Source organism: Anomaloglossus baeobatrachus, chromosome 2, assembly GCF_048569485.1.
Source record: "Anomaloglossus baeobatrachus isolate aAnoBae1 chromosome 2, aAnoBae1.hap1, whole genome shotgun sequence".
Lineage (NCBI taxonomy): Eukaryota > Metazoa > Chordata > Amphibia > Anura > Aromobatidae > Anomaloglossus > Anomaloglossus baeobatrachus.
The window spans coordinates 397,858,631-397,868,026 of record NC_134354.1 but is presented as its reverse complement, the minus strand read 5'-3'; the positions used below and the strand labels follow the sequence as shown (position 1 = coordinate 397,868,026).

At 53.2% G+C, this 9,396-nt stretch overlaps 1 protein-coding gene across 1 annotated transcript in view; it reads left to right on the top strand.

The window, feature by feature from the left end:
- Positions 1–529: 529 nt before the first annotated feature.
- The window catches only part of TMEM50A (transmembrane protein 50A), a 34,944-nt gene continuing 26,077 nt past the window's right edge, over positions 530–9,396 (top strand). The window contains exon 1 of the mRNA XM_075334110.1: positions 530–629. The gene's annotated coding sequence lies outside the window, so the exon portion shown is untranslated. The remainder of the gene's footprint in view (positions 630–9,396) is intronic.

Below are 9,396 nucleotides of genomic sequence, written 5' to 3'. Positions count from 1 at the left end.
GGAAAATGTTGCCAGTATGCGGCCATGAAATTCCTAGTGGCAGGTCTGATTGGATTATGCACAGGAGCTGAGCCCACTCTATACAGGCCCATGCCAACATCTGCCTCTTACAGCAGTGATTGAAACTCTAGCATTTATTTATACGCTCCTGGGAACACAGCTATTTGCTGTGTTGATTTTGCACCCTTCAGAAAACCATGTGCAGAAGAGAGTGAGGCCTTGGTCTAAATCATCCAAAATACTGAGCTCAGTCATTGGCTGCAGCATCGATGTAAGCTGTGACCGCTGCAGCCAATCCCTGGACCTGAGGAGGGTAAATACTATCTGACTGTTAATTTACATAACAAGAAACATTTGCTTTCTATTCTAAACGTGGAACATCCCTTTAAAAGTGCTGTTTGGGCATACACCTCAGTGGCGTAACAGGACAAGTGTATAATAAAATGTCAGATATACCCTGCATTCTGACACAGCACGACTCCCCACACTCCGTTATCGGGTACTGCCCATAACCAAGATGGCCGCTTGGTGACATCCGGATATTAGATTCCTACGCTGGGAATTGGCTCGTACCGCTGCTGCGTCACTGTATCCGTGCAGCTTGTTTATCCTCGGCCGGTATCAGGCAGGTCTGTTGTGACTACAGTGTTCTTGGCCTATTACTAATAATTGGGTTTATATGGCGGCTACCGTCGGCCTGCGGGGTGTGATTAGTCATGTCTGGTGCACTGTGTTATGTCTGCTCCGGGTGCTCTTTTGTCATGAGACTTGTAGGACGCTGGGAGAAGCTCAGCTGACTATGGAGGGGATGGTGTCACGTTAGAGGAGCAGCCCTAATCACTTGTGTAATGGCTGACTGGTCTAGGGCTGATGTTTGTGGTGGGGGGGATGTAATGGCTGGCTGGTCTAGGGCTGATGTTTGTGGTGGGGGGATGTAATGGCTGACTGGTCTAGGGCTGATGTTTGTGGTGGGGGGATGTAATGGCTGACTGGTCTAGGGCTGATGTTTGTGGTGGGGGGATGTAATGGCTGACTGGTCTAGGGCTGATGTTTGTGGTGGGGGGATGTAATGGCTGACTGGTCTAGGGCTGATGTTTGTGGTGGGGGGGATGTAATGACTGACTGGTCTAGGGCTGATGTTTGTGGTGGGGGGATGTAATGGCTGACTGGTCTAGGGCTGATGTTTGTGGTGGGGGGGATGTAATGGCTGACTGGTCTAGGGCTGATGTTTGTGGTGGGGGGGATGTAATGGCTGACTGGTCTAGGGCTGATGTTTGTGGTGGGGGGATGTAATGGCTGACTGGTCTAGGGCTGATGTTTGTGGTGGGGGGGATGTAATGGCTGACTGGTCTAGGGCTGATGTTTGTGGTGGGGGGTATGTAATGGCTGACTGGTCTAGGGCTGATGTTTGTGGTGGGGGGTATGTAATGGCTGACTGGTCTAGGGCTGATGTTTGTGGTGGGGGGGTATGTAATGGCTGACTGGTCTAGGGCTGATGTTTGTGGTGGGGGAGATGTAATGGCTGACTGGTCTAGGGCTGATGTTTGTGGTGGGGGGGATGTAATGGCTGACTGGTCTAGGGCTGATGTTTGTGGTGGGGGGGATGTAATGGCTGACTGGTCTAGGGCTGATGTTTGTGGTGGGGGGGATGTAATGGCTGACTGGTCTAGGGCTGATGTTTGTGGTGGGGGGGATGTAATGGCTGACTGGTCTAGGGCTGATGTGTGTGGTGGTGGGGATGTAATGGCTGACTGGTCTAGGGCTGATGTGTGTGGTGGGGGGGGATGTAATGGCTGACTGGTCTAGGGCTGATGTTTGTGGTGGTCGGGATGTAATGGCTGACTGGTCTAGGGCTGATGTTTGTGGTGGGGGGGATGTAATGGCTGACTGGTCTAGGGCTGATGTGCGGTGGGGGGGATGTAATGGCTGACTGGTCTAGGGCTGATGTGCGGTGGGGGGGATATAATGGCTGACTGGTCTAGGGCTGATGTGCGGTGGGGGGGATATAATGGCTGACTGGTCTAAGGCTGATGTGCGGTGGGGGGGATGTAATGGCTGACTGGTCTAGGGCTGATGTTTGTGGTGGGGGGGATGTAATGGCTGGCTGGTCTAGGGCTGATGTTTGTGGTGGGGGGGATGTAATGGCTGGCTGGTCTAGGGCTGATGTTTGTGGTGGGGGGGATGTAATGGCTGGCTGGTCTAGGGCTGATGTTTGTGGTGGGGGGATGTAATGGCTGACTTGTCTAGGGCTGATGTTTGTGGTGGGGGGGGATGTAATGGCTGACTGGTCTAGGGCTGATGTTTGTGGTGGGGGGGGATGTAATGGCTGACTGGTCTAGGGCTGATGTTTGTGGTGGGGGGGGATGTAATGGCTGACTGGTCTAGGGCTGATGTTTGTGGTGGGGGGGATGTAATGGCTGACTGGTCTAGGGCTGATGTTTGTGGTGGGGGGGTGTAATGGCTGACTGGTCTAGGGCTGATGTGCAGTGGGGGGATATAATGGCTGACTGGTCTAGGGCTGATATGCGGTGGGGGGGATATAATGGCTGACTGGTCTAGGGCTGACGTGCGGTGGGGGGGATATAATGGCTGACTGGTCTAGGGCTGATGTGCGGTGGGGGGATGTAATGGCTGACTGGTCTAGGGCTGATGTGCGGTGGGGGGGATGTAATGGCTGACTGGTGTAGGACTGATATGCGGTGGGGGGGATGTAATGGCTGACTGGTGTAGGACTGATGTGTGGTGGGGGGATATAATGGCTGACTGGTCTAGGGCTGATGTGCGGTGGGGGGGATATAATGGCTGACTGGTCTAGGGCTGATGTGCGGTGGGGGGGATATAATGGCTGACTGGTCTAGGGCTGATGTGCGGTGGGGGGGATATAATGGCTGACTGGTCTAGGGCTGATGTGCGGTGGGGGGGATATAATGGCTGACTGGTCTAGGGCTGACGTGCGGTGGGGGGATATAATGGCTGACTGGTCTAGGGCTGATGTGCGGTGGGGGGATGTAATGGCTGACTGGTCTAGGGCTGATGTTTGTGGTGGGGGGTGTGTAATGGCTGACTGGTCTAGGACTGATGTGCGGTTGGGGGGTGTGTAATGGCTGACTGGTGTAGGACTGATGTGCGGTGGGGGGATATAATGGCTGACTGGTCTAGGGCTGATGTTTGTGGTGGGGGGGGATATAATGGCTGACTGACTGGTCTAGGGCTGATGTGCGGTGGGGGGATATAATGGCTGACTGGTCTAGGGCTGATGTGCGGTGGGGGGGATGTAATAGCTGACTGGCCTAGGGCTGATGTGCGGTGGGGGGGGATGTAATAGCTGACTGGCCTAGGGCTGATGTGTGGTGGGGGGGATGTAATGGCTGACTGGTGTAGGACTGATGTGCGGTGGGGGATGTAATGGCTGACTGGTCTAGGGCTGATGTTTGTGGTGGGGGGGTGTAATGGCTGACTGGTCTAGGGCTGATGTGCAGTGGGGGGATATAATGGCTGACTGGTCTAGGGCTGATGTGCGGTGGGGGGGATGTAATGGCTGACTGGTGTAGGACTGATGTGCGGTGGGGGGGATATAATGGCTGACTGGTCTAGGGCTGATGTGCGGTGGGGGGGATATAATGGCTGACTGGTCTAGGGCTGATGTGCGGTGGGGGGGATATAATGGCTGACTGGTCTAGGGCTGATGTGTGGTGGGGGGGATATAATGGCTGACTGACTGGTCTAGGGCTGATGTGCGGTGGGGGGATATAATGGCTGACTGGTCTAGGGCTGATTTGCGGTGGGGGGGATGTAATAGCTGACTGGCCTAGGGCTGATGTGTGGTGGGGGGGATGTAATGGCTGACTGGTGTAGGACAGATGTGCGGCGGGGGATGTAATGGCTGACTGGTCTAGGGCTGATGTTTGTGGTGGGGGGGTGTAATGGCTGACTGGTCTAGGGCTGATGTGCAGTGGGGGGATATAATGGCTGACTGGTCTAGGGCTGATGTGCGGTGGGGGGGATGTAATGGCTGACTGGTGTAGGACTGATGTGTGGTGGGGGGATATAATGGCTGACTGGTCTAGGGCTGATGTGTGGTGGGGGGGGATATAATGGCTGACTGGTCTAGGGCTGATGTGCGGTGGGGGGATATAATGGCTGACTGGTCTAGGGCTGATGTGCGGTGGGGGGGATATAATGGCTGACTGGTCTAGGGCTGATGTGCGGTGGGGGGGATATAATGGCTGACTGGTCTAGGGCTGATGTGCGGTGGGGGGATATAATGGCTGACTGGTCTAGGGCTGATGTGCGGTGGGGGGGATATAATGGCTGACTGGTCTAGGGCTGATGTGCGGTGGGGGGGATATAATGGCTGACTGGTCTAGGGCTGATGTGCAGTGGGGGGGATCTAATGGCTGACTGGTCTAGGGCTGATGTGCGGTGGGGGGGATATAATGGCTGACTGGTCTAGGGCTGATGTGTGGTGGGAGGATATAATGGCTGACTGTTTTAGGGCTGATGTGCGGTGGGGGGGATATAATGGCTGATGTGCGGTGGGGGGATGTAATGGCTGACTGGTCTAGGGCTGATGTGTGCGGTGGGGGGGATGTAATGGCTGACTGGCCTAGGGCTGAAGTGTGCGGTGGGGGGGATGTAATGGCTGACTGGCCTTGGGCTGATGTGTGGTGGGAGGATGTTATGGCTGACTGGCCTAGGGCTGATGTGTGTGGTGGGGGGATGTAATGGCTGACTGGTCTAGGGCTGATGTGTGTGGTGGGGGGATGTAATGGCTGACTGGCCTAGGGCTGATGTGGGTGGTGGGGGGGATGTAATGGCTGACTGGTCTAGGGCTGATGTGTGTGGTGAGGGGGATGTAATGGCTGACTGGTCAAGGGCTGATGTGTGCGGTGGGGGGGATGTAATGGCTGACTGGTCTAGGGCTGATGTGTGCGGTGGGGGGATGTAATTGCTGACTGGTCTAGGGCTGATGTGTGTGGTGAGGGGGATGTAATGGCTGACTGGTCAAGGGCTGATGTGTGTGGTGGGGGGGATGTAATGGCTGACTGGTCTAGGGCTGATGTGTGTGGTGGGGGGAATGTAATGGCTGACTGGTCTAGGGCTGATGTGTGTGGTGGGGGGGATGCAATGGCTGACTGGTCTAGGGCTGATGTGCGGTGGGGGGGATGTAATGGCTGACTGGTGTAGGACTGATGTGCGGTGGGGGGATGTAATGGCTGACTGGTCTAGGGCTGATGTTTGTGGTGGGGGGGTGTAATGGCTGACTGGTTTAGGGCTGATGTGCAGTGGGGGGATATAATGGCTGACTGGTCTAGGGCTGATGTGCGGTGGGGGGGATGTAATGGCTGACTGGTGTAGGACTGATGTGTGGTGGGGGGATATAATGGCTGACTGGTCTAGGGCTGATGTGTGGTGGGGGGATATAATGGCTGACTGGTCTAGGGCTGATGTGTGGTGGGGGGATGTAATGGCTGACTGGTCTAGGGCTGATGTGCGGTGGGGGGGATATAATGGCTGACTGGTCTAGGGCTGATGTGTGTGGTGGGGGGGATGTAATGGCTGACTGGTCTAGGGCTGATGTGTGTGGTGGTGGGGATGTAATGGCTGACTGGTCTAGGGCTGATGTGTGTGGTGAGGGGGATGTAATGGCTGACTGGTCAAGGGCTGATGTGTGTGGTGGGGGGGATGTAATGGCTGACTGGTCTAGGGCTGATGTGTGTGGTGGGGGGGATGTAATGGCTGACTGGTCTAGGGCTGATGTGTGTGGTGGGGGGAATGTAATGGCTGACTGGTCTAGGGCTGATGTGTGTGGTGGGGGGGATGTAATGGCTGACTGGTCTAGGGCTGATGTGTGTGGTGGGGGGAATGTAATGGCTGACTGGTCTAGGGCTGATGTGTGTGGTGGGGGGGATGTAATGGCTGACTGGTCTAGGGCTGATGTGTGTGGTGGGGGGATGTAATGGCTGACTGGTCTAGGGCTGATGTTTGTGGTGGGGGGGGGATGTGATGGCTGACTGGTCTAGGGCTGATGTTTGTGGTGGGGGGGATGTAATGGCTGACTGGTCTAGGGCTGATGTGTGTGGTGGGGGGAATGTAATGGCTGACTGGTCTAGGGCTGATGTGTGTGGTGGGGGGGATGTAATGGCTGACTGGTCTAGGGCTGATGTGTGTGGTGGGGGGAATGTAATGGCTGACTGGTCTAGGGCTGATGTGTGTGGTGGGGGGATGTAATGGCTGACTGGTCTAGGGCTGATGTGTGTGGTGAGGGGGATGTAATGGCTGACTGGTCAAGGGCTGATGTGTGTGGTGGGGGGGATGTAATGGCTGACTGGTCTAGGGCTGATGTGTGTGGTGGGGGGAATGTAATGGCTGACTGGTCTAGAGCTGATGTGTGTGGTGGGGGGGATGTAATGGCTGACTGGTCTAGGGCTGATGTATGTGGTGGGGGGGGGTAAAGGCTGACTGGTCTAGGGCTGATGTGTGTGGTGGGGGGGGGTAAAGGCTGACTGGTCTAGGGCTGATGTGTGTGGTGGGGGGAATGTAATGGCTGACTGGTTTAGGGCTGATGTGTGTGGTGGGGGGGATGTAATGGCTGACTGGTCTAGGGCTGATGTGTGTGGTGGGGGGATGTAATGGCTGACTGGTCTAGGGCTGATGTTTGTGGTGGGGGGGGATGTGATGGCTGACTGGTCTAGGGCTGATGTTTGTGGTGGGGGGGGATGTAATGGCTGACTGGTCTAGGGCTGATGTGTGTGGTGGGGGGAATGTAATGGCTGACTGGTCTAGGGCTGATGTGTGTGGTGGGGGGGATGTAATGGCTGACTGGTCTAGGGCTCATGTGTGTGGTGGGGGGGATGTAATGGCTGACTGGTCTAGGGCTGATGTGTGTGGTGGGGGGAATGTAATGGCTGACTGGTCTAGGGCTGATGTGTGTGGTGGGGGGAATGTAATGGCTGACTGGTCTAGGGCTGATGTGTGTGGTGGGGGGGGATGTAATGGCTGACTGGTCTAGGGCTGATGTGTGTGGTGGGGGGGGATGTAATGGCTGACTGGTCTAGGGCTGATGTGTGTGGTGGGGGGGGGGATGTGATGGCTGACAGGCCTAGGGCTGATGTGTGTGGTGGGGGGGATGTGATGGCTGACAGGCCTAGGGCTGATGTGTGTGGTGGGGGGGGTGTGATGGCTGACAGGCCTAGGGCTGATGTGTGTGGTGGGGGGGATGTGATGGCTGACAGGCCTAGGGCTGATGTGTGTGGTGGGGGGGATGTGATGGCTGACTGGTCTAGGGCTGATGTGTGTGGTGGGTGGGGGGGATGTAATGGCTGACTGGTCTAGGGCTGATGTGTGTGGTGGGTGGGGGGGATGTGATGGCTGACTGGTCTAGGGCTGATGTGTGTGGTGGGGGGGAATGTAATGGCTGTATTAGCTGTATTATATCTGTACGCAGGTGCTGGTAAATGGGAGTCCCTTTTAACCCCCTAGATATAATGGAGGCAGAGGATACGCAGTAATGAACATCGTATTTCCTTGATCACAAAATTTGAAGGTTCTAGAGATTAATTCATGTTTAACTCATTATTTGTAAAATAATTTTGTGTCAATCCCGGACCATTGTGTGAATGGCCACTTCTGCACCGCTGTGTATGAATGGCCCTTTTGTATTCTTCTGCGCAGGGCACGTGTAGCATGCTGTGTAATATCCTAATAATGAAGCTGCTGACAGTCTGTGCTGCAGTCCTAGTCTTGTGAAATCATCTGAGTCTCACATGAATGTTCTCTCCTATACCAGGAATGTAACAATACAGACACTTCACCTTGGGAGAACCCACAAGAATGACAGCAGATCCCTTATATATTCATTGTACTCCTTGTACAAGCATGTCTAATTCTCTATGGTCATTGTGTTACAGGGCGAACAAATTGCCTGGAACCTTTATCGCCCTTCTCAGAGGCTCGCTGTTAGATTGTAGATTTTATATATTTTTATCACTTAGGCCAGGGGTTTTACATTAAAGTGGGATCCAGAGCAACTTAGAAACATTCTGTTAGGCTATGTGCGCACAGTGCGTTTTTGGCGGCGTTTTTGCGCGTTTTTCGGGTGCGTTTTTGGCCTCAAAACTGCAGGACTTTGCTTCCCCAGCAAAGTCTATGAGTTTTCATTTTTGCTGTCTGCACACATCTGTTTTTTTTACCTGCGTTTTTGAGTTAAAAAAAAAAAATGGACATGTCAGTTCTTTCCTGCGTTTTTCTGCGTTTTCCCCCCATGCAATGCATTGGAAAAACGCAGCAAAACGCAGAGATCAAAAACGCAGCAAAACGCAGCCAAAAACGCACCAAATCGTGGCAAAAACGCATGCGTTTTTGATGCGTTTTTTTGACGCAGGTGCGTTTTTGTGCGTTTTTAGCGGCCAAAAACGCAGCGTCAAAAAGACGCAGTGTGCGAACCTAGCCTTAGGGTGCAAGCCACATCATTACATTTACAGTATTAGGACTTTGACCACGCCATAGACAAAGCCCCCCACATTGCACTCCTGAGTACAGATATGCACACACCATTAATATATAATTAGCCACAATACAACTGACCATTTAAAATATAAATTGATCAGTCCATACTGTTTCCCCATTAACCATAATTAGCCACTTTCCCCCCTGCCAATAAAATATAAATTAACCAGCCTCTGCGCGCCTTACCCCAATTAATTTCAAGTCCCTGTAAGGTGTCCTATCCTCCCCAATTAATTTCAAGTCCCTGTCATGTGTCCTATCCCCCCCATTCATGACAAGTCCCTGTCATGTGTCCTATCCCCCCTCCCCCAATTCATTACAAGTCCCTGTCATGTGTCCTGTCCTCCCCAGTTCATTACAATTCCCTGTCATGTGTCCTATCCCTCCTTCGATTAATTGCAATTCCATGTCCTCTTTTCCACCTCTCCCCCAATTTATTACATTTAGCTACATTCACATGACAGTTTCGTTTCTGCGGTCCGCAAAAAATGGTCTGTTTTTTTTTCACGGATGCAACTGTGGGGCATCTGTGTGACATCCGTTCCGTATACGGTCTGTGTGTCATCTGTGTGATTTCTGTGTTTTTTGCGGACCGCAAAAAATGGAAGCAGCAAGAAAGATAAATAGATGAGTAGATCTAGAGATGGATAGATAGAGGGATGAATGAACGAACAGAGGGATAGATAGATAATAGATGAGAAAGACATATATAATGTCCTACTCCCCTGCGTATTCTAAGCTGGCACATGACTTTCATGTGCCACTAAAGGGTGCTTAGCCTTGTATTTAGCCAAAAAATAAATAATTAAAAAAAATGACGTGGGGTCACTCCTATCTTTTGTGGTCAGGTAGGGTAAAGCAGACGGCTGCAGCCTGCAAACCACAGCT